This window comes from Lagenorhynchus albirostris, chromosome 15, assembly GCF_949774975.1.
Source record: "Lagenorhynchus albirostris chromosome 15, mLagAlb1.1, whole genome shotgun sequence".
In the NCBI taxonomy this organism is placed as follows: Eukaryota; Metazoa; Chordata; class Mammalia; order Artiodactyla; family Delphinidae; genus Lagenorhynchus; species Lagenorhynchus albirostris.
In genome coordinates this window covers 23,634,846-23,661,397 of record NC_083109.1, presented here as the reverse complement: position 1 = coordinate 23,661,397, position 26,552 = coordinate 23,634,846, and the positions used below count along the sequence as shown (strand labels likewise).

At 44.3% G+C, this 26,552-nt stretch overlaps 1 pseudogene; it reads right to left on the bottom strand.

Moving 5' to 3' along the window:
- LOC132505696 (fer-1-like protein 4) overlaps window positions 1-26,552 on the bottom strand; it is a 48,302-nt pseudogene that overhangs the window by 13,929 nt on the left and 7,821 nt on the right.

Genomic DNA, 26,552 nt, shown 5'->3' with positions numbered 1-26,552 from the left:
ATAGCCAAAGCAATCTTGAGAACGAAAAACAGAGCTGGAGGAATCAGGCTTCCTGACTTCAGACTGTACTACAAAGCTACAGTAATCAAGACAGTATGGTACTGGCACAAAAACAGAAATATAGATCAATGGAACAGCATAGAAAGCCCAGAGATAAACCCACGCACATATGGTCACCTTATCTTTGATAAAGGAGGCAGGAATGTACAGTGGAGAAAGGACAGCCTCTTCAATAAGTGGTGCTGGGAAAACTGGACAGCTACATGTAAAAGTATGAGACTAGATCACTCCCTAACACCATACACAAAAATAAGCTCAAAATGGATTAAAGACCTAAATGTAAGGCCAGAAACTATCAAACTCTTAGAGGAAAAGATAGGCAGGACACTCTGTGAGATAAATCACAGCAAGGTCCTTTTTGACCCACCTCCTAGAGAAATGGAAATAAAAACAAAAATAAACAAATGGGACCTAATGAAACTTAAAAGCTTTTGCACAGCAAAGGAAACCATAAACAAGACCAAAAGACAACCCTCAGAATGGGAGAAAATATTTGCAAATGAAGCAACTGACAAAGGATTAATCTCCAAAATTTATAAGCAGCTCATGCAGCTTAATAACAAAAAAACAAACAACCCAATCCAAAAATGGGCAGAAGACCTAAATTGACATTTCTCCAAAGAAGATATACAGATTGCCAACAAACACATGAAAGAATGCTCAACATCACTAATCATTAGAGAAATGCAAATCAAAACTACAATGAGATATCATCTCACACCAGTCAGAATGGCCATCATCAAAAAATCTAGAAACAATAAATGCTGGAGAGGGTGTGGAGAAAAGGGAACCCTCTTACACTGTTGGTGGGAATGTAAATAGATACAGCCACTGTGGAGAACAGTATGGAGGTTCCTTAAAAAACTACAAATAGGGCTTCCCTGGTGGTGCAGTGGTTAAGAGTCCGACTGCCGATGCAGGGGACACGAGTTTGTGCCCCGGTCTGGGAAGATCCCACATGCCGCGGAGCGGCTGGGCCCGTGAGCCATGGCCGCTCAGCCTGCGCGTCCGGAGCCTGTGCTCCACAACGGGAGAGACCACAGCAGTGAGAGGCCCGCGTACCGCAAAAAAAATTTAAAAAAAAACTACAAATAGAACTACCATATGACCCAGCAATCCCACTACTAGGCATATACCCTGAGAAAACCATAATTCAAAAAGAATCATGTACCAAAATGTTCATTGCAGCTCTATTTGCAATAGCCCAGAGATGGAAACAACCTAAGTGTCCATCATTGGATGAATGGATAAAGACGATGTGGCACATATATACAATGGAATATTACTCAGCCATAAAAAGAAACGAAATTGAGCTATTTGTAATGAGGTGGATAGACCTAGAGTCTGTCATACAGAGTGAAGTAAGTCAGAAAGAGAGAGACAAATACCGTATGCTAACACACATATATGGAATTTAAGGGGAAAAAATGTCATGAAGAACCTAGGGGTGAAAGAGGAATAAAGACACAGACTTACTAGAGAATGGACTTGAGGATATGGGGAGGGGGAAGGGTAAACTGTGACAAAGCGAGAGAGAGGCATGGACATATATACACTACCAAACGTAAGGTAGATAGCTAGCGGGAAGCAGCCGCATAGCACAGGGAGATCAGCTCGGTGCTTTGTGACCGCCTGGAGGGCTGGGATAGGGAGGGTGGAAGGGAGGGAGACGCAAGCGGGAAGAGATATGGGAACATATGTATATATATAACTGATTCATTTTGTTGTGAAGCTGAAACTAACATACCATTGTAAAGCAATTATACTCCAATAAAGATGTTAAAATGAAAAAAAAATTTATTTACTTATTTATATTTTATTTTTGGCTGCATTGGGTCTTCATTGCTGTGCACGGACTTTCTCTAGTTGCGGCAAGCAGGAGCTACTCTTCGTTGTGGTGCGTGGGCTTCTCATTGTGGTGGCAGAGCACGGGCTCTAGGCACGTGGGCTTCAGTAGTTGTGGCATATGAGCTCAGTAGTTGTGGCGCACAGGCTTAGCTGCTCTGCGGCATGTGGGATCTTCCCGGACCAGGGCTCAAACCCGTCTCCCCTGCATTGGCAGGTGGATTCTTAACCACTGTGCCACCATGGAAGTCCTAAAAGGTGTTTTTAACAGTATGAAGATTCCTCAAAACACTAAAAATAGAGTTGCCATATGATCCAGCAATCCCACTCCTGGGCGTATATCCTGAAAAAACTATAATTCAGAAACATACAGAGAGGGCTTCCCTGGTGGCGCAGTGGTTAAGAATCTGCCTGCCAATGCAGGGGACACGGGTTCAAGCTCTGGTCCGGGAAGATCCCACATGCTGTGGAGCAACTAAGCCCATGTGCCACAACTACTGAGCCTGTACACCTAGAGCCTGTGCTCAACAACAAGAGAAGCCACCACAATGAGAATCCTGTGCACCGCAACAAAGAGTAGCCCCCACTTGCCACAACTAGAGAAAGCCCACGCGCAGCAACAAAGACCCAATGCAGCAAAAAATAAAATAAATAAAAATTTTAAAAAAAGATACAGGGAATTTCCTGGTGGTCCGGTGGTTAGGACTCTGCGCTTCCACTGTAGGGGGTACAGGTTCGATCCCTGGTCAGGGAAATAAGATCCTGCATGTCGCACAGTGCAGCCAAAAAAATAATAACAAGTAAATAAATAAATAAAATATAACCAAAAAAAGATACATGCACCCCTATGTTCATAGCAGCACTACTCATGATAGCCAAGACATGGAAGCAACCTAAATGCCCATCGACAGATGAATGGATAAAGAAGATGTGGTACATATATACAATGGAATAATACTCAGCCATAAAAAAATGAAATAATGCTATTTGCAGCAACATGGATGGACCTAGAGATTATCATACTAAGTGAAATAAGTCAGAAAGAGAAAGACAGATACCATATGATATCACTTATATGTGGAATCTAAAAACACTTCGTATCAGTTGACAGAAATCTTCTTCATTTTATTTTACAGCTGCATAGTACTCTGTTGTACGGACATAGCACAGTTTATTCAACCCTTCTGCTATGTATGGGCATTTAATAAGATTTGATTTTTAATGGTCTTCCATCTTTAGAAATTTTATTTTATTATTTTCAAATCTGCCCAATTTTTATAGCCTTTTGTTCTCTGCGTGTGAAATCATTTTAAACTGTTTTAAACTGTGAAGTAATTTTAAGCTGTTTTATATTTCTAATATTTGAAAATTCTAACATCCAAAGCCCTTAGAGATCTAATTCTCTTTTGTGTTGTGTCTTTCTGACAAATTTTCCTGAGATTGTTTTCTTATATATTTTATAATTTGGGATTGTGAACCCAAATTTGGTTATCTAAATCTAGGGAAGTCTGTGAAGCCTGATTTGGGACTACTTTAAGCCAATCTCTCAAGTTTGAGTTTTGTGGACTAAGCAGATAATAAAAATTCAAGTCTTAAATCAATGTGAGGGCAAAACTCTAATAGTAAATCCTCAGGGAAGACATTTTTTCTATTTCCCCCAATTGGAACAGAGGCTGAGATAGACCATTTACCTTACAGGCTTCTTTCCCAGTGGGTGGGCTTCCTCTTGCCCACCTTTCACTGAGAGTAGAGCCCTTCCTGGGTGCTGCTTCGAGCAAGGGTCTTGGTTGTGTCTCCCACCTTGTATAGGCTATTAGATATTAGAACCTAAGGCTTGGGGTCCAGGTATGGACAAATCCTCTCAAGAGAATCTGACTTCAGGGCTTGTTCAGGGATTCCTGCTGTTTTCTCATTTTGGCCCATTGGGAATTCCCTTTCTTATGAGCTTAGCATTTGTTTAAAAGATTGTTTATCTAGCATTTCTAGATCTATTATATCAAGAATTTATTTCAGACCATCTGGTCTGCAATGTTGCTAGAAGTAGAAGGTCCAGATGATGTCTACTCTCTGATGTATGCACTAGGATGCTTACATTATGGTAGAAGAGTGCCACAGAATGTTTCTTGAAATTACATCTTAGTCAGAATGCCTATATTTAAACTAGATAAAAGTACAGCATCTGCTCTGTGCCGGGAGTGAAGGGGTAGCAACCCACTCATTCCCCTCTCACTCCCTGAGATGCCTTTAAGGAAACTGCAGGGCCCTGTTGAGCACTGTATGAAAACTGCAGCAATGGGAGGACCTGTACAAAGGTATTTGATGACAGGCCATCACAAAGCTTTACAGAGTTGTGCCCTTCCTGGAATTATACTCCCCATTCTATGAGACTAGAACTACAAATAAGGAATTAGGGGATCTAAGCTCTAAATTCAGGTTCTGCCGTGAGCAGGATGTGTAACCCTGTGAAGTCTCTTAAGTTTGTGCCTAAGATTTCCCATCTGAAAAATGAAAAAGCTGGACTCTGATCCCTTCAGTCTGTAGGTTTTGTGTACATTACCTTTGCCAGAGTTAGAGGCGTGCCAGGCCAATGGCTGCTCACCTTTACAACATATACTCTGACTAGGAGCTTGATGGGCCGATTCTGTGTGGGATCCCCCTGGAGATCTGGGGATCAGAGAAGGACACTGCCTCTGATTCAGGGTAAATGAGGTAGGAGCCCTGGGTGGGATGGGGGGGTATGGAGCAGAAAAAACACTGGTAAGACAGTCTTCTTCCTGCATCCCCACTTGTGCTCCCTGGTCCCCCATTCCTTCCCGAAACATACCTTGAACTTGCCCACAAGGTTTCCAGACCCTTCTTCCTCTCCATCTCCATCCTGACCTCCTTGCCCTCGATACAGGGGAAATACATTCAGCCAGTCTTCAAAGTGGTTAAACTCTTCTTCCAGGGAGCTGTTGTAAATCTGAAAGGCGAGGGCCTCAGTGACAGCTCGTCCAGAATCCGAGCAGAATCCCCTCTTGCAACACCCAGTCACCTTCAGAGTGGCGATTGCTTTTTTCTGGGACACAGAGCCTTTGACTTCAGCCTTACCCTGGTCTTGGGCTTTCCCATCCACAGAAAGGAGATTGCCCCCATCTGAGAACAGCAGAAATGCCCCGTTAGAAATACTGGTGTGGGGAGGGAGGGAGACACAAAGAGGAAAAACAAGAAAGCCAATCTCTTACCTGAATCCCCAACATCATCCATTTCATCCTCATCAAAGTTGGTCTGAAATCAAAGCGCAGGTCAAAGATTCTTCCCTACCCTTTACCTCCTTAATCTACCCCTTTTCCAGGATAGGGAGTTGGAAAACTTTAGCTCAAGTTCCAGCTGGGTAAGCCACTTGCATTTTCAAAGCCTTAGTTTATCATATAGTCCTGATATGTAACCACCAGGTACATGTGGCTGTTGAGCACTTGAAATGCATCTGGTCCAAACTGAGATGTGCTGGAAGCATAAACTACACACCAGATTTTAAAGACTAGTATAAAATAAGATTATAAAATATCTCATTATTGAGCTTTCCCTGGGGGCACAGTGGTTAAGAATTCACCTGCCAATGCAGGGGACACGGGTTCGAGTCCTGGTCCGGGAAGACCCCACATGCCGCGGAGCAACTAAGCCTGTGCACCACAACTACTGAGCCTGCGCTCTAGAGCCTATGCTGCACAGCAAGAGAAGCCACCGCAATGAGAAGCCCTCGTACCGCAACAAAGAATAGCCCCCACTCACCACAACTAGAGAAAGTCCACGCACAGCAACAAAGACCCAACACAGCCATAAATAAATAAATTAAATAAATCTATTAATTAAAAAAATCTCACTATTAATTGTTTATAATGGTTACTTCTTGAAATGATACTATAGATATACTAGGTTAAATAAAATATATTATTAAAATCATTTTCATCTGTTTCCTTTTACTTTTTTTTAATGTGGCTACTACAAAAGTTAAAATTACCTATGTGGCTCACACGATATTTCTGTTGGACAAGACAGCTCTGGATAATAGAGTTAATAATCCCCAGCTTCTCAAATTGTTGTGAAGATGAGAAAAGATGGCTGTAACAAAGAGTTCTGAAAAACTGTAGAGCTCCATGTTTGATGAGATCCTTCTTCTTACCATTTACCCTCCTCTGTCTCCAGCCCCTCAACCCGCAGAAGCCTGCTCTGCTCCCACCTGCCCCTGGAGCTCCTGCAGAGATGCATAGTACTTGGACCACCAGTCAAGCTCTTCAGGATCTGGGATGTCCTCCTCCAGCTCTGGGCCTTGATTCAGGAGGCCTCCCAGAGGGAGCTTCTTCAGAGGAGCCTGAGGGAGCAAGAACTCAGCACCTCTAACCTAGCACCACCCCAAGCCCCGCCAGTCCCTTCTCCACCCATCCCCCATACTCCATCACCTTTAGGAGCCGCCTGAGTATCCCCACTTCAGCCAAGAAGGGATCCCGGGACCTCTGTTCTGAGAGGGGATAAAAGACACCAGGAGGTCAGGTAAGTAGAAGCCAGACTCAGTGCTCCACTGGAGGGTCCCCTGGAGCCATCTCAGCCAGGAACCAGACGGACTTCTGTCTGGTGGCCCCTAAGGGGAAAGCCCCTTACCTTGAGGTACCTTGGGCACCAGGTCCCCTGTCTCCTCCTCTCCTTCCCCCTCAGGGGGATCCTCCTGACTCCAGAGTGTGACTCTCAGCATATGGGGGACAATGTGGGAACCCACGAGCACTGTGCGGCCAAAGGCCCAGCACTCAATCACCAGGATGCTGAGGGGGGCCACAGATAAGGCTGCTCTGGCAGGTCCTGGGGGTAGGGAGAGAGGACCTGTGCCTCTGCAGACTGTGGAGGGAGGAGAGGCAGCAGCAGAGATAGATGAGAAAACAGTGTAGCTAAATACGCATTCAAAGCCCACAGCCTCACTGAGTCATCTCTGGTGAGTCATTGCTTTCTGAACCCATTTCCCAGCTAAAAAGGGGACACAGTCCTGGACTGGAAAGACTATTGTATCAAATGATATAACAGTACAAAAATTCTTTGGAACCTACAAAGCGCCATCAGAAATATGAGGTTGTTGTTGTTATTATCATTATGTAAAGGACCAATGCTCAGTTTGCTAATATAGATTTAGAACCATAAAACTACGTATGCTCTTTAATCCAGAAATTCTATATCTATCAATGGATCCTAAGCGGGGGGCAGAGACAACAGTTATAATACTGTATTGTTGGCTTTATTTTACATATATGTGACAGTTACAGTACAAAAGGGGGGAGGAATGAATGGAGTTATAATAGAGAAAAGTATTTCTATTTTACTGGAACTAAATGAGTATTAATCTGAAATAGATTGTGAAAAATCAGTATGCATACTGTAATCCCTAGAGCAGCTACTAAGTAAATATCAACTAAGGAATTAAAGCAGTATACTAACAAATATCTATGTAATACAAAAGAAGGCAGTAAAGGAAGAACGAAAAATATGAGACTTATAGAAAACAAATAGCAAAGAGGCAAATGTAAATCCAACCATATCAATAATAACATCAAATGTGACTGTATTAAACAGTTCAAAGACAGAGATTGTCAAACTGATTAAAAAAAAGATGCAACTACATGCTGTTTAAGAGATGCTCTTTCGTGAGATACATATAGGTTGAAGGTAAAAGGATGGGGAAACATATGCCATGCAAATACTAACCATAGAGAACTAGAGTAGCTATATTATCAGACAAATAGTCTTTAAGACAAAAAAGAGAGACAAACTAGAGACAAACAAGGACATTTTATAATGATAAACAGATCGATTCATAGGAAGTTATAACAATTATAAATATATATGCACCTAACAACAAAAACTGAAAATACAAGTAAAAAAAGACAAAAAAATAGGGCTTCACTGGTGGCGCAGTGGTTGACAGTCCGCCTGCTGATGCAGGGGACACGAGTTCGTGCCCCGATCCGGGAAGATCCCACATGCCGCGGAGCAGCTGGGCCCGTGAGCCATGGCCGCTGAGCCTGCGCGTCTGGAGCCTGTGCTCCGCAATGGGAGAGGCCACAACAGTGAGAGGCCCGCGTACCGCAAAAAAAAAATAAAAATAAAAGACAAAAAAATAAAGGGAGAAACAATTCAACAAAAGTTGGAAACTTCAATACCATATTCTCAATAATGGATAGAACAACTAGACATAAAATTCCCAAGGAGGCTTTTTTTAGGAAAGCTTGAATAATACTATCAACCCAACTTGACCTGACTGGTATCTGATATAGAACATTCCACCCAACAACGAAGCATTCACATTCTTTTCAGGTGCACAGTGGAGAGAGGGGTGTTTTCCTCAACTTGCACTATGAAATGGGAAATGAGAGGAACACCCCCTAGAAGTTCAGCGAGCAAAGTGCTTTCAGTTTCATCATCTTACAGCACAATGAAGTTTTCAAACTGAAAACTGCTGCATGTGAAACAGAGTCATGAAATAGTGTTGCGTTTTGTTGTTGCTGTTGCTGTGCTCCCCCTTGCAGTCGGGAACCACTGTGCTTTGTCCCAGTCCCCGCCTTGCCCCTGCACAGCACTCTTCAGTTTACAAAGCCCTTTCACCAAGATCCTTTCTTTCATTGGCTCCTTATAGCACCCTTTCATCCCTTTTTTAAACAAACAAACAGAAAAACTAAAGCTCAAATCAGCCAAGTGATTTGACAGGCTCCTAAGTGACATTGCCAGAATTTGACTCCAAAGCCCATACTAGAGTACAGTAATTACAAATTAAACAAAGAATGTATTTGTCTTCATGGCCCCTGGTGTCTCAGATTCCTTTGGACTCACACTTCATGACTTTTGGCTAATCCACTCAATCAACAGAGCCAACAGAGCACAACCAGTTCATGAATTAATCCAGGGATCAGCCAATTATTGCCTGTAAACCAAATCTGGCCTGCTGTCAGTTTTTGTAAATAAAGTTTTATTGGAACTGCCATACTCATTCATTTCCTTGTCACCTATGGATGATTACATGCTATGATGGCAGAGTTGAGTAACTGCAACTGAGACTGTATGGCCCACAAAGCCTAAAATATTTACTATTTGGCGCTTTATAGAAAATTTGGTGACCCCTGGGTTAATGTAATATAACCAGCCGGGAATTCACTATCCCACTGCCCTCTTTCATTTCTCAGCCCAGACTTCCGGCCTCCAGCCCATGTCCTCACCACTGTCAGATGCCTGAGGAGCTCAGTGAAATTGGGGTTCTCACGGTAACTGGTCAGGACCTCGGACTCCACTCGCCGACCGGCCACCTCCAGCACAACCTGGGGCTGCTCCACCTCAAACAGATGCACACGGCCAAGGCCCCTCAGACCCCAGAACAGTACCTGGGGCTGGGAAGTGGGAGATTCAGGGGCCTGTACCTGACTGAAGGACACCCGGGTGTAGGGAAGGGAGGAGGATGTGAGTGCCTGGTGCTACCTCAACATGGAACTCCCTAAGCAGCGGGCGCACGTGCGGTGGCAGGGATAGGCGGACGGAGAGGGGCTCAACCAGGGCGGTCAGGTCCTGGGGCTCCACATCACTAGGCACTGAGGGCTGAAGGGAGCAAGAGATCAGAGGTCAAAGAGGAATCAGGCCAAAGGAGGGAAAGCCTGGGCTCGGGGAAAAGAAATGGAGGACTGCTGGTGAAATATAAAACCAGAGGAGGGGCTTCCCTGGTGGCGCAGTGGTTGGGAGTCCGCCTGCCGATGCGGGGGACACGGGTTCGTGCCCCGGTCTGGGAGGATCCCACATGCCGCGGAGCGGCTGGGCCGGTGAGCCATGGCCGCTGAGCCTGCGCTCCGCAGCGGGAGAGGCCACGGCAGTGAGAGGCCCGCTTACCGCAAAAAATAAATTAAAAAAAAAAAAAAAAAAACCAGAGGAACCTGGCAAGGCTGGATTGATGGGAGGGGGGTGTCTCAGGAAACAGCCATGTACAGGAAGGAGGATGGGTGTCTGAGGCATGAGGGTCAACCCGGGCTTGGGTTCTCTGGGGTTGGAGGCCTGGCAAGGTGAAGCTAGGGTAGGTCTACTTCAAGTGTTACCTGGAGTCAGGAGGTCCAATGAGGCGGTCCCAGGACAGACCTGCAGCCTGCATTCTCTGGGGGTAAGGGAGTTGGAGGGGTAACCCTGGGACATGCCCACATCCCTGGAGCTGGATGACCTAAACAAATAGCAGAAGCAATCCACGGTGTGTCCAGCTAGACCACGGCACTCTGACCTCAAGTCAACTACTGTAGTCCAGTTCAATGAGTTCAAAGGTGGCGATGAGCTCCCCGGCTGCCCGGGGCCCCTTCCTCAGAGGGAAGAACTGCAACTCAGGATGCTGGTAAGGGTCCTCCATCAGCTTTACCCTCAGGGCGGCCGGCGTCCTTCCCAGGAACACAGAGGGGCCCTTCAGGGAGCAGGGCAGTGAAGACAAAAGTAGAAGAGGCTCAGGAACCAGGGGAGGGCACATCAAGACAAGAAGAGGGGATCCTTGGGGGTGGGAACCCAGGTGGAGCCCAGGCCGCACTCACAAACTTATTGTGGTCACAGACATTGACAATCACTAGTGGGGGCTCCTCCTGCAGGTGCTCCCTCAGTCCACGAATAACTGATCAAACACCACGAGTTCATCCTACAGAGGGCTCAGCGTCTGCTCCAGGACCTTGAGGGCCATGCAGGGAAGGAGCCAACAGCAGTTGTCAGAAGAACTCCTCACCCCTAAGACCCTCTGGTTCTACGCCACTCCCTAAATCAGGGCAGTCTGATCCAGTATCCTGTCCTGAAAATCCAAGGCAGGAAGAGAGACTTAGGGTCTTGGAAAAAGCTCAGCCTCCACCCCGCCTTGTCTCCCAGTGCCCCTCCACCAGCATCCCAGCCCAGCCCTCACCCGTGTGGTCTGGCACTGGGTAGAGATGAGGACTCGAGCAAAGGGGTCCGAGAGCCCACTGTCATCTGCTGCCAGCACACCTCGGGCCTGGTACAAGTGAGCCCGGAGCTGGAAGTAGCTGAAGTCTGGGGTGGAGAGAAGGAAGGGGTCATGTTAGCTCAGGGACCACTGGAGTCCCTGACCCCAGACCCCTCTGATCCGAACCCCCAGCTGAGCATCTAGCCCCACACCTCGGGCAAATAGAGAACTGGGCCCGCCTGCCCCACGCCCCGCACTCACAGTCCCGGTCCAGGCTGAGGGGCAGCCCAGCCGAGGGCTCAGGCAGCAGGTCCGGGGGGAGCTCTGAGGTGCAGGCCTTGGCTTGCTTGCCCAGCTCCAGCCCCAGGAAGAGCTCCAGCTCGGCAGGGACCTCGCCAGCGGCTTCCCCAGGTGCCTGCAGGGAGGAAGCATGTCAGGGACCACCTCTCATTACCCCAGCTAGGCCAACCATCTTGCTCCTCCAAGGCAGGCCCCTACTCTCTGCATCACCAGATCCTTAATCCAAAGAGTACTCCTTGTACCCCACCCTCTTCATGCCCTCCATCCAATGCCCCATCACCCTTAAACTCCCTCTCATTCCCTATCCCTCCTGCCCCAACACTGTCACGTCCTATACCCCAGACCCCAGACCCCAAAACTATGCTCTGAGCTTGCTCTCCCCTACCCCACCCTCACCCATCTGTCCCCTCATCCCCAACACATTTAGATTCCCTGTCCCTTACCCCTGTGGTCACAGCTTCTCACCACTAGGGAACCCTGCTGGTGTCTCTCCCAGGGACACCTCATTTACAAATCTTTTGCCTCCAAATCAGCTGTACTTATAAGGAACTAATTAGTCACACTCCCATTTTCATAACCCTGCTCATCTGTCAGAGCCTAGTCAGCAAAAGGGCCAGTTCAGGCCCAGAGATGACAATATTTGGGGTTTATCTCACGTCAAAGCTCACCTGGGTAAAGGCACAATCTCCTTTTGGCACTTTGGATAATTAAAAAGAGTTTGGTACACTTTAAAAAATAATAATTTTAAAACAATTTTAAAAGTTAAAAAAATTTTAATTAAAACATTTTTTAATTGAATAAAATTTAAAAACTTTTTGACCGGAAACTTAATTTAAAAAAATAGTTTGGAGGGAATTCTCTGGCAGTCCAGTGGTTAGGACTCCACACTGTCACTGCTGAGGGCACGGGTTCAATCCCTGGTCAGGGAACTAAGATCCCGCATGCAGCATGGCGTGGCCAAAAATTATAAACAAATAAATAAATAGTTTGGGGACCCCTGTTGTGCTCCACATGGCTCCACCCCAATGTCTGTGCTGCCCTATGAGCCTCAGCCCATTCTAGTCCCAGCACCCTCGCCCCTGGGACCCCTCACTGTGAGCAGCAGATTCTGGATCTTCCCACAGTCCCGGCCCCGTTCCTCCTCCACCACAGAGAACAGCACATCCTGGGCGGGATCCGGGCCCAGGCCACATGGCGCCGCCCACTGAGCTTCCAGACCAGCACATCCAGGAGGGATTGCTGGGGCTGCAGGCAGAGAACTGGGTTACAGAGGTGAATCTGGAGTTGAGATCACCTGCTCCCGCAGCTGCCACTGGATGGACGGACCAAAGTCCATCTCCAGCCCTGACCTCCCCCCCAACCCCAGATCCATCTGGCCACCTGCCTCCTGGACATCTCTCCCCTGTGGATGCCCCACAGGTCACATCAGACTCAAAAGTCCAACCTGACTTTTATTTTCTGGTTTCTCTCTCTTTTTTAAATTGTGTTAAAATACACATAACGTAAAATTTACCATCTCAACCACTGTTAAGTGTACAGTTCAGTATGACATTCACTTTTTTTTTTTTTTTTTGGCTGCCTTGGGTCTTTGTTGCTGCACGTGAGCTTTGCCTAGTTGCCTCAAGCGGGGGCTACTCTTCGTTGTGGTGCGCGGGCTTCTCATTGTGGTGGCTTTTCTTGTTGCGGAGCACGGGCTCTAGAGCGCAGGCTCAGTAGCCATCACTACCGCCCACTCCAGAACTTTCTTCATGGCAAAACTGACACTCTGTATCCGTTAAACACAAAGAGACCAAAAAGCCCAACTGCCACTTTTGAAGAGCCTGGAGCAAAAGCAAGGGGGTCGGGAGCAAAAGCAGCGTTCTGCGCATGCCCCCTGCACACCACACCACCTAAGGGGTGGGCAAACCACCTAAGCCGCCCCTCCGGCCCCACCCCTAGACACACCCCTACCCTCACCCCATATAAGGAACAAGCTCGCCCGCTTCGGGGAGCGAGCCAGCAAGGGAAACTTATTTGTTGTCACTGCCCCCTGCTGCAGCAGGGGCCCCAATAAAGCCTTGCCTGAAAACAAAAAAAAAAAACCCACTAACTTTCCATTTCCCTCTCCCAGCCCTGACAATCACCACTCTACTTTCTCTGAGTTTGACTACTCTGGGTACCTCATATGAGTGGAATCATTTGTCCTTTTGTGACTGGCTTTTTTTCGCTTAGCATAAGGTCTTCAGGGTTCACCATGTTGGAGCCTGTGTCAGCCTGATTTCCTTACTTTTCCCTCCTCTCAACCTGCTCTCTCCCCAGTGATCCCCACTGTGTGCCCATTCACATCAGCTAAGTATTTGAGCTGGTGTCAGCCTTCTCCTCCAACATCTAATCACCAAGTCCTGCCAATGTCCCCCTTCCTCACTCTCTTAGATCAAGACAGTCCACTCTTGTCCAGACAACTGAGACAGTCTTCCTGTCTTCAGTCTTCCCTTCCAACTCATTCTCTCATGAATGGCTGGCTTGCTACCATCCTCTGGGTCTCAGTTTAAATGCTGTCTCTGCAGAGAAGTCTTCCCCGACCACCTTATGTAAGCTGGTTCTCCCCTGACCCCTTAGCTTCTATAACATCTTCTTTAGCAATACCTACAGATCATCATTATTTTTCTCATGCATGTAAGATGCATAATCTATTTCCCTCGCCAGAACATAAGCCCCAAAAGGGCAAGAAACATGACAGGGGTGGATCCCCAGGGTCTCATACAGAGCCTGGCATAAAATAGGACTTCAAATATCATTGAGGAAGCAAACAAGCAATAGCTAGAACTGATCACTCTAAAGCTGACCCTCTCCTTCCCCTATTTAAAAATCATCATGCCTTGTAAATCAATGAAGTTACACCATACACAAAAATAAACTCAAAATGGCTTAAAGACTTAAATATAAGATAGGACACCATAAAACTCCTAGAAGAGAACATAGGCAAAACATTCTCTGGCATAAACTGTACCAATGTTTTCTTAGGTCAATCTCCCAAGGAAATAGAAATAAAAGCAAAAATAAACAAATCGGACCTAATCAAACTTACAAGCTTTTGTACAGCAAAGGAAACCATAAACAAAATGAAAAGACAACCAACAGACCGTGAGAAAATATTTGCAAATGATGCGACCAACAAGGGCTTACTTTCCAAAATATATAAACAGACCATACAACTCAACAACAAAAAACAACAAACAACCCAATGGGCAGAAGACCTAAATAGACATTTCTCCAAAAAAGACATACAGGTGGCCAACAGGCACATGAAAAAATTCTCAAACATCACTATTATTAGAGAAATGCAAATCAAAATTACAATGAGGTACCACCTCACACCAGTCAGAATGGCCATCATTAAAAAAAATCTACAAATAACAGATGCTGGAGAGGGTGTGGAGAAAAGGGAACCCTCCTATGCTGTTGGTGGGAATGTAAATTGGTGAAGCCACTATGGAGAACAGTATGGAGGTTCCTCAAAAACTAAAAATAGAGTTGCCATATGATCCAGCAATTCCACTCCTGGGCACATATCTGGACAAAACTCTAATTCAAAAGGATACATGTACCCCAATGTTCACAATAGCACTATTCACAATAGCCAAGTCATGGAAGCAACCTAAATGTCCATCAACAGATGAATGGATAAAGAAGATGTGATATACATATACAATGGAATACTACTCAGCCATAAAAAGAATGAAATAATGCCATTTGCAGCAACATGGATGGACCTAGAGATTATCATACTAAGTGAAGTAAGTCAGAAAGAGAAAGACAAATACCATATATCACCTTTATGTGGAATCTAAAATACTGCACAAATAAACTTATTTATGAAACATAAAGAGACACACAGACATAGAGAACAGACTTGTGGTTGCCAAGGGAATGGGGGGGTAGGGGAGAGATGGATTGGGGGTTGGGGATTAGCAGATGCAAACTATTATATATAGAATGGATACACAACAAGGTCTTACTGTACAGCATGGGGAACTATATTCAGTATCCCGTGATAAACCATAATGGAAAAGAATATGAAAAAGAATATATATATATATATATACACACACATATCTGAATATATGTGTATATATATATATTTATATATGAATCCCTTTGCTGTACAGCAGAAATTAACACAACATTGTAAATCAATTACACTTCAATAAAATAAATATTTTTAAAAATTATCAAAAAGAAAATCATCATGCCTGACTTCCATCTCCAGTAATATCATGAGCTAGGAATTAAGACCTACCTCTCACTAAAACCAACTAAAATGACTTGAAAAAATATTTTTAAATATTTATTAAAGGCAGTGGTGAGATAATAAGAATGAAGAATTATCATACTAAGCCCTGAATGAAGACAGGAATCCAGGGAAGTTAACAGAGCATTTCAGCAACTTTTGCCACAAGGGCATTTGCCAAACCTGGCAATCCTGAGCTTTTCATGACCTGGCAGTGAGTAAAAACAATATAAAGAGCTCAGATACCATTCAGAACAGGAGTCTCATAGGAGACATCTCCCCTCCTTAAAAACTAGAACCCCAGAGAATCACACCTTCAGGATAAAGATAAACCATAATGGAACCTGCCCCACTTTCTCACATCCAGTGATCAACAAAGAGAGTTGTCTGGCTGAGTGTAGTGGAAGTTGGAAATTGTCCCTGAAAAGAATAACCACAAGCCAATTTTTTTCACTGTGCCTGGGTGTTGCTAAACATCAAATTTCAGTTTAAGGTGATCAAAGGCAGAAGCAAAGTCATATGTTTTCTGGAAGAATGTACCTTTATTCCAGGACTCAAAGAAGTCCCACAAATAATTTTTTGAGGAAACTATAATGAATAGTTCACAGTTTAAAGCAACTAAGCAGAGAAGGAAACAACCATGAGGAAGTACCAGCAGAAACAGAGAGTGAAAACAAACCCCCAAAAACTGACTACTGGAATCATCTGACATTATAAAAACAGCTCTGCTTTCTATTCTTAAATGAAACAAGACAAACCTGATAAATACTTACTGGGAATAATAAACAGTGAAAAATAACACAGCGGATTTGAAAAAAAAAGAACTTACAGAAATTAAAAGTGCAGGGACTTCCTTGGTGGCTCAGTGGTTAAGAATCCACCTGCCAATGCAGGGGACAGGGGTTCAAGCCCTGGTCCAGGAAGATCCCACATGCTGCAGAGCAACTAAGCCCATGCACCACAGCTACTGAGCCTGCGCTCTAGAGCCTGCGAGCCACAACTACTGAGCCTGTGTGCCACAACTACTGAAGCCCACATGCCTAGAGCCAGTGCTCATCAATAAGAGAAGCCACCACAATGAGAAGTCCGCACACCGCAACGAAGTGTAGCACCCGCTCACCACAACTAGAGAAAGCCCACGTGCAGCAACGAAGACCCAACGCAGTCAAAAATAATTAATTAATTTTAGAAAAACAAAACAAAGCAAAAAAAAAGTGCAATGATTGAAATGAAAAATTCAACAGAGGAACTTATACAACCTCTTGATTTTCAATTAAAAAGCCAAAGCAATTCAACAGGAAAAAGAAATCTTTTCAACATATGGTGCTAGACTATCTCAATGTCCATATTTTAAAAATAGGATTTTGACCCATATGTTACACCATATGCAAAGACTAACTTGAGAACAGTCAGAGACCCAAATGTAAAATCTAAAACCATAAAACTTTTAGGAGACTATCTTTATTCTCCTAAAAGCATAGGAGAATATCTTTGTGGCTTGGAGGTAGTAAAGTTTTCTTACACAGGTAACAGAAAACAGAAAAATTAGTTAAAGTAGACTTCATCAAAACTCTCTGGAGATATTATTTATTTTAGCCTCTACTGTTCTTTTATACAAAACTCCAGGTACCTAATGAAAAATTATAAGAATAGGAAAAGCAAAAAATGTGACCCATGGTCAAGACAAGAATAATCAATAGAAGTAGACCCACAGATAACCCAAATGTGGGAACTATTAGAAAGTGATATTAAAATAACTGTGATAAAAATTCTAAAGGGTCTAGTGGGAAAAGTACAGAGTTTAAAGTGGATAATTTCAACAAACATAAGAAAACTGGAGCCAGATGGAAATAATTGAATTAAAACATGTGATTGGAGGCTGCAATATACCACTTTCAATAGTGGATAGAACACCTGTACAGAAGATCATTAAGGAACCAGAGGACTTGAACGACATTATAAACCAACTAGACCTAACAGAGATATATAAACAATGCATCCAACAGCAGAATACACATTCTTCTCAAATGCACATAGAACATTCTCCAGGATAGACCATATAGGTCACAGAACAAGTATAATACATTTTAAAAGACTGAAATCATACAAAGTATCTTTTTTTGACCAAAGTGGAATGAAACTACAGATCAATAATAGAAAGAAAACTAGAAAGTTCACAAATGTGTGAAAATTAAACAACACACTCTTAAACACTGCATCGAAGAAGAAATCACAAAGGAAATTAGAAAATACTTATAGGTGAATGAAAATGAAAATGTAACAGCAAAACTTATGATATGCAGCAAAGATAGGGCTCAGAGGAAAATTTATAGCTATAAATGCCTACATAAAAAGAAGAAAGAGGGTCTTCCCTGGTGGCACAGTGGTTAAGAATCTGCCTGCCAATGCAGGGGACACAGGTTCGATCTCTAGCCCAGGAAGATCCCACATGTCGCAGAGCAACTAAGCCCATGCGCCACAACTACTGAGCCTGCGCTCTAGAGCCCGTGCTCTGCAACAAGAGAAGCCACGACAAAAAGAAGTCCACCTACTGCAACAAAGAGTAGCCCCCGCTTGCCTCAACTAGAGAAAGCCCATGCGCAGCAACCAAGACCCAACACAGCCAAAAATAAACACAAATAAATAAATAAATTTATAAAAAAACAGAAGAGAAAGATCTCAAGTCAATAACCAAACTATATGCCCTGAGGAATTAGAAAAAGAAGAGAAAACTCAACCCAAAGCTAGCAGAAGGAAGTAAATAAAGATTAGAGTGGAGAAAAATAAACTGGAGAATAGAAAAACAAAAGAATCAATGAAACCAGAAGTTGGTTCTTTGGAAAAATCAACAAAATTGATGAGCCTTTAGCTAGACTGACAAAGAATAAAAGAGACAAGATATAAATACCTAAAATCAGAAATGAACATGAGGGGCTTCCCTGGTGGCGCAGTGGTTAAGAATCCGCCTGCCATTGCAGGATACACGGGTTTGAGCCTTGGTCCGGGGAGATCCCACATGCCGCAGAGCAACTAAGCCCGTGTGCCACAACTACTGAGCCTGTGCTCTAGAGCCCACGAGCCACAACTACTGAGCCCACATGCCACAGCTACTGAAACCCGCACACCTAGACCCCATGCTCAGCAACAAGAGAAGCCACCACAATGAGAAGCCTGCGCACCGCAACGAAGAGCAGCCTCGCTCGCAGCAACTAAAAAGAAAGCCCACTCTCTCTCTCTCTTTTTCTCTCTTACTCCTCTTCCTCTTTCTCTTTCTTCTCTTTCTCTTTCTCTTTCTCTGCTATGTGAGGACACAACAAGAAAGCAACCATCTGCAAGCCAAGAAGAGAGCTCTCACCAGAGCCCAACCACGCTGGCACCTTGACCCCAGACTTCCAGCCTCTAGAACTGGGTTGATGATGAAAAGTTTGGAAACTTCTGATCCATTTTCATGTTCCTGCTTCGAGAAGTGCAGGGAGCAGCTTTCAGATGGAAAAAGTTGCCACGAGGACCAAAAGTAGAATAAAGGCATTTATGTAAAAAAAAAAGAAAGCCCGCGCACAGCAACGAAGACACAACACGGCCAAAAATAAATTAATTAATTTTTTTAAAAAAGAAATAAACATGAGAACATTCCTAGAAACATAAAATTTATCTAAACTCACTCAAGGAGAAATAGAAATCTCAACAGACAAAACAAGAGATTGAATTAGTAATCAAAAACCTCCCAACAAAGAAAAGCTCAGGACCAAATGGCTTCACTGGTGAATTCTACCAAACATTTAAAGAAGAATTAACACCAATACTTCTCAAGCTCTTCCCAAAAACAGAAAAGGAAGGAACACTTCCTATTTCATTCTGTGAGGCCAGAGTTACCCTGATATGAAAAACACACAAAGACACCATAAGAAAAGAAAATTACAGAATAGTATCCTTTATGAATATAGATATATCCCTTAGGAATAAGTTCTGAACAAAATATTGGCAAACTGAATCCAACAGCATATAAAAAGGATTATATACCATGACCAAGTGGGATTTATCTCAGGAATGCTAGAGAGGTTCAACCTAAGAAAATCAATCAATGTAATTTACCACAATAATAGAACAAAGGGAAAAAACACAAATGAGTATCTCAACTAATGCAGAAAAGGCATCTGACAAAATTCAACATCCTTTCATGATAAAAAAAAATACATACTCAGAAAACTAAGAACAGAAGTTAACGTCCTCAACCTGATAAAGGGCATTTATGAAAAACCCACAGCCAACATCATACTTAATAGTGAAAGAATGAAAGCTTTTCCTCCAAGATTAAGAACAAAACAAAATGGAAAATTACAATTTTGGAAAAACGGTATCTCTTGTATCAGCCATTGTAAGCTTGACAGCTTCCCAACACTTAAAGATTTTTCTAATGAGATTTGTGATGATATTAACGAATGTGATTTCTTAATACTGTATAATGAAATGCATGAACATTTGGAAAGTATGCATAATTCAGGGAAGCAAATTTCCAAATGATCTTTGTATGATGATTCAAAGTCATTCAAGGATAATAGATCCATTCAAAGTGCAAGACAGACCAATGGATTTTAATATAACAGAGTATAAAAATTCTTTGCCAGATATTTGCAAAAAATGTAAAGCAATATCATTGTTCTCACTACATTTTTTGTTTTGGAGAATTTACTTATTTTTCTTTTTTTTTTTTTTTTTTTTTGCGGTACGCAGGCCTCTCACTGTTGTGGCCTCTCCTGTTGCAGAGCACAGGCTCCGGACGCGCAGGCTCAGCAGCCACGGCTCACGGGCCTAGCCGCTCCGTGGCATGTGGGATCTTCCCGGACCGGGGCACAAACCTGTGTCCCCTGCATCGGCAGGCGGACTCTCAACCACTGCGCCACCAGGGAAGCCCCTATACTTATTTTTCTAAAAATATATTTATGTTTCCCTATATAAATATACAAAAAAACATGTAATAGGTTTACTGTTATTTTAAATGAATTAATAAATAATTTTTTATTTCTATGGTTTTAAATTTTTTCAGTTTTAGTTTATATAATAGGGAATATCAGTAGATACATCTATATAAACAAAAGCTCATTTGGGTCCCCAGTAATTACTCTGAGGCTGTAAAGGAGTCCTGAAACCAAAAAAGTTTGAGAATCACTGCCCTAGAGACTCTACCACTTACATCCAGGACATGTATAAAAATAGTCTTGGAAACATTGTTTCTAATCACCATGCGTTGGAATCAACACACATATCCATCAGTAGTGGGATGGATAAGTGAATTATAGTATAGTCATACAGTGGGTTATTATACAGCAATGAAAATGGACAAATTACAGCTACATACAATAAACATAATATTAAGTTTTAAAAAAAGCAAAATAATATAAACAGTATTATACAAAGTTTGAAAAATAGTGAAACTAACCTATATTATTTCAGGAGGCATATTTAAATCAGAAAATGTTTTTAAATGTCAGCTGACAACAGAAGGTTTTCATTCCAAATAAATAAAGTAATTTTGGGACCTCCCTGGTGGAGAAGTGGTTAAGAATCCACCTGCCAATGCAGGGGACACGGGTTTGAGCCTTGGTCTGGGAAGATTCCACATGCTGTGGAGCAACTAAACCCATGTGCCACAACTACTGAGCCTGCCCTCTGGAGCCCATGAGCCACAGCTACTGAGCCCGCGTGCCTAGAGCCCATGGTCCGCAACAAGAGAAGCCACCACAGTAAGAAGCCCGCACACCGCAACGAAGACCCAATGAAGCCAAAAATTAATTAATTAATTAATTTTTCTAAAAATTAAAAAAATAATAATTTTGCACTAAAATTCACTTTAATAAGGTCTCTATTCTGTATCTCCTTCCACTACTCTGCCTTCCAGCTGCGCCTTTGCACATGCTGTCCATTCTTTCATACTTGCCAAACTCCAACGTGCCCTTCGAGGTCTGAGACCAATATCCAAACTCCTCACTGTTTGACCCTGAGGACATACTGGCCCCAGCGATCCAAACTTTCTGTGCCTTTGGGAATGACTGAGCTTCAGAGTGGGGCAGAACTGGCTTTGAATTCTAGCTCTGACACTTAACCAGCTATGACATGGTGGATCAGTCACTTTCCCTCTCTAAGCCTCAGTTTCTGCACCTGTCAAATGGGGTAACATCTTCCCAAGGCTGTTGAGTCACACTAGGTAATACATGCAGATGCTTAGCCAAGGAAGCTTTCTATAAATGTGAACTTCCTTTACCCTTCCCGTGTGTTGTGTTCAGAGCTTCAAACCAGGAAAGTCATGCCAAGGAAATGTACTCTCAGACCTTCTTCCAAAGAGATCTTGCATGTTCCCTGTATCCCTGCTGGGCCCTACAATGTACATCGTCACCCTTAGCTACTCCAAATGGAGCTTAGTCCTATGCTCAGAGCAACAGGTCCCATGGCCTGGTATCAATCCACAGGACAAATGTTAGGTCACCCCTGCCCAAAGACCTCTGGTAGGCTTAGAAGAAAGGGTATTCAGGGTGGGGAAAAGGGTGGGTGAGGCATTACCTCCTGGGCCAGGAAGCGCAGTTTCACCAGGAGCTTCTTGGCCAGTGCCACCTTCTCTTGCACGTTGCCCTGTCTCAGGCCCCGAAGGAGCCGCAGTCCTTGCTTTGCCAACAGGTTCTGAAAGGGCAGGAAGAGAACATGAGTGGAGGGTCCCTGCTGGGTGCCCCTGATCCCCCTTCCCCAGACTGTACCAGGCTAAACGCCAGCTGTTTCCCTTGGCATCTGCATAGATCCAGCGTGTTGGGCCGAGTCATTGTCCTGTGCTCAGCACCGTGGCAAAACTGTCTGCAAGAGCAGTAGCGGGTGTGGCAGGTGGGAATCAAAGGAGAGAACACTGACCCTTAGGGGCCACCTCCCTCAGAGCAGGCCTCCCATGCCCAGCCTCCGTCACAGCTCCTCTCAGTCTTGTTCTCAAGGAGGCATCCTTCCTCAGCCAAGGATGGATTCTATATTTGAACCACTCCCCAACTCATCAAGGCCAGCCTCACTTTGGAGACCCAGAATGTACTAGCATTTAACTATTTACTGCCCTGGCTACTCAAAGTGTGGCCCAACAGCATTGGTATTACCTACTTAGAAACGTAGAATCTCAGCCCCACCCCAGACCTGTTGCATCAGAAATCTGCATTTTTATACCTGGAGGATTCAAATGCATGTTAAAGGCTCACATGGGCTGTACTTGACAGTTCCAACACTGACCAAAGATAGTTCAAACATTACATGCTCAAACCAAGTGCATGAGTTCCAATGACTGCCCCAGGCCCCCACCTTGAAAGCGAACCCTGCTTCACTTCAAAACTTCCAAGTCATCCTTCACTGCTCTTTCTTTCACTCACATTCCACATCGATCCCATCAGCATATCATTTAGGCTCTACTTTCAAAATATATTCAAAATCTGACCACTTTCCCCCTTTTCCAGGACCACCCTAGTCCAAGCCACTATCACTTCTCACCAGGATTATTGCAACACCCTCCTAGCTGTTCTTACCACGTCCACTCTTACCCTCTCTCCTACGGAATATTCTCAATATAGCATCCAGAATGAGCTTTTCAATGCTTTCCAGACCATTTCACTCCTCTCCAGAAGTTTCTCATCTCAGAGTTAAAAATAAAATTCCGGGCTTCCCTGGTGGCGCAGTGGTTGAGAGACCGCCTGCCGATGCAGGGGACACGGGTTCGTGTCCCGGTCTGGGAGGATCCTACATGCCACGGAGCGGCTGGGCCCGTGAGCCATGGCCGCTGAGCCTGCGCATCTGGAGCCTGTGCTCTGGAACGGGAGAGGCCACAACAGTGAGAGGCCCGTGTACCGCAAAAAATAAAATAAAATTCCTTTTTTTAAAAAATTTATTTATTTTATTTTTGGCTGCGTCGGGTCTTCATTGCTGCATGCGGGCTTTCTTTAGTTGCGGGGAGAGGGGATACTCTTCATTGTGGTGCGCAGGCTTCTCATTGCGGTGGCTTCTCTTGTTGCGGAGTACGGGCTCTAGGCGCACAGGTTTCAGTAGCAGCGGCACATGGGCTCAGTAGTTGTGGCTCGGGGGCTCTAGAGCGCAGGCTCAGTAGTTGTGGCGCATGGGCTTAGTTGCCCCGTGGCATGTGGGATCTTCCCAGACTAGGGCTTGAACATGTGTCCCCTGCATTGGCAAGTGGATTCTTAACCACTGTGCCACCAGGGAACCCCCCAAATAAAATTCTTTAAATGGGCTAGAAGGCCCTACATGCTCTGTTTCTCTTTATCTCCCTGTCTTCACCAAATATTACTCTCCCCTCACACACAGCCCTACAGTCACACTGGCCTTTTTGCTGCTCCCTGAATACGCCAAGCCCGTTACTACCTCAGCACCTTTGTATTAGCTGCTCCCTCTGCTGGACTGTCAGGCCCCTAGATCTTTCCATGGCTCACTCTCCCCTTCTTCATTCAGGTCTTTGCTCAAATGTTATCTCTTCACAGACCTTCCCAGGTCATCTCCTCTAAACAGTCCCTGCTACTTTCTCCACCCTCATACTCTGCTTTATCCATCTCTCCAAATAGAATGTAAGGCATGGGGCTTCCCTGGTGACACAGTGGTTAAGAATCTGCCTGCCAATGCAGGGGACACGGGTTCAAGTCCCAGTCTGGGAAGATCCCACATGCCGCAGAGCAACTAAGTCCATGTGCTACAACTACTGAGCATGCACTCTAAAGCCCACGAGCCACAACCACTGAGCCCATGAGCCTAGAGACCATGCTCCACAATAAGCCCGCACACCGCAACAAAGAGTAGCCCCCACTCACCGCAACTAGAGAAAGCCTGCACACAGTAACGAAGACCCAATGCAGCCAAAAATAAAAATAAATAAATTTATTTTTAAAAATACATTAAAAAAAAGAAAGTAAGGCATGGCGGGGACTTCATTTTGATTACCACTGTAACCTCAGGGCCTGGCACCTAATAGATGCTCAAAAAATATTTGTCAGGTAAAGTAAAATGATTTTTGAAACATGATATTTTGGTCCCTTTTTGACCCCTAATGATGTCTTAACTTTTTATTATGGAAATTTTCAAAAATATATAAAATAAGTGACTCCAAGGATTTTTCACCTAATACTGCTCCCAGAGCTTATCTTTTCAACTTACTAATGCTCTTTGCTCCAAGACTTCTATTGGCAGAAATAATCTGACATAAAATAACACAAAATAAAACTGACAAGAGTCAAAACTGCACCTATTTAAATGTCAATTATACCTCAATTTAAAAAAAAACTGCACTTATTGGGACTTCCCTGGTAGTCCAGTGGTTAAGACTCTGTGCTCCCAATACAGAGGGCCCGGGTTTGATCCCTGGTCAGGGAACTAGATCCCTCATGCCGCAACTAAAGATCCCACATGCCACAACTAAAAAAAAAAAAAAATCCTGCATGCCACAATGAAGATCTCACACGCGGCAACAAAGATCCTGCATGCCACAACTAAGACCCACCTCAGCCAGATATATAAATAAATAAATAATAAATAAAAACTGCACTTATTAACATTTGCTATTGATTAAAAATTGACAGAAGAGGGGCTTCCCTGGTGGCGCAGTGGTTGAGGGTCCGCCTGCCGATGCAGGGGACGCGGGTTCGTGCCCCGGTCTGGGAGGATCCCGCATGCCGCGGAGCGGCTGGGCCCGTGGGCCATGGCCACTGTGCCTGCGCGTCCGGAGCCTGCGCTCCGCGGCGGGAGAGGCCGCAGCGGTGAGAGGCCCGCGTACCGCAAAAAAAAAAAAAAAAAAAAAGTTGAAAAAAAAAAAAAATTGACAGAAGAGGGGCTTTCCTGGTGGCGCAGTGGTTGAGAGTCCGCCTGTCGATGCAGGGGACACGGGTTCGTGCCCGGGTCCGGGAAGATCCCACATGCCGTGGAGTGGCTAGGCCCGTGAGCCATGGCTGCTGAGCCTGCGCGTCCGGAGCCTGTGCTCCGCAACGGGAGAGGCTGCAACAGTGAGAGGCCCGCGTACCGCAAAAAAAAAAAAAAAAAATTGACAGAAGAAAAAAAATCTTCTTGACAAGATTTAGATCCACAAAATTGGATTCAGGGAAACTAGATCCGCTAGAAATAATAGCACCCCCACAAACCCACACACACACACACAGATCACACTGGATAAAGCTATAAGAAGTGAAATACAGGGACTTCCTTGGCGGTCCAGTGGTTAAGACTCTGTGCTTCCACTGCAGGGGGCACGGGTTCAATCCCTGGTTGGGGAACTAAGATCCCGCATGCCATGCAGCCAAAAGAGAAAAAAAAATTTTTAATAAATAATAATGCTGTTTTTTAAAAAAGATGAAATATGATTTGAACAGATCTTTCGTTGAAAGTTCCCTGACAAAGAATAATTTTAGTAATAAAATAATTTCAGTAAAGTGAAAATGGAAAGAGTTTAATTGCACCTTATAGACAATCAAGCAAGGAATTAAATTGGATTAAAGTTTGTTGCTCTTTTGGAGACATAGAGAATGTAGACAGAGAAGAGAGGCTTACAATGAAGCCCTAAGACATACCCATATGAACGTTTGGAACATTCAGAGGTAAAGAAGATAGAGAGCGAGCAAAAGAGATGAGAAGGGATGGCCAGGGAAGCCGAAGGAAAACCAAGGGTATGGAAATCAACACCAGAGTCTTTCAAGAAGGAGGGTGGGGTCAACTGTGTCCACTGATACTGAAAGGTTGAGTAAGATGAGGACAGAAAAGTGACCAACAACCAAGTCCTTGGCTGAGTCCTCCTCCTTGACCCTCCCTCTAAATGCTGGAGCTTGCCAGGTCCTTAGATTTGTTTGGTGTTTTTTTGGCCTCGCCGAGCAGCATGTGGACCAGGGATCGAATCCAGGCCCCCTGCCTTGGAAGTGCAGAATCTTAACCACTGGACCACCAAGGAAGGAAGTCCAGATTTTTCCTTTTTTTTTTTTTTTTTTGTTCCCTAGGTGATCTTATCCAATCCCATCTACATATAAACACCCTGCAATTTTACATTTCTAGCCCTGAACTCTCCCCAGAGCTCAACTCCTATAGCTAACAGCCTGGCAGACATATCCATTTAGAAGTCTAACAGGCATATATCTC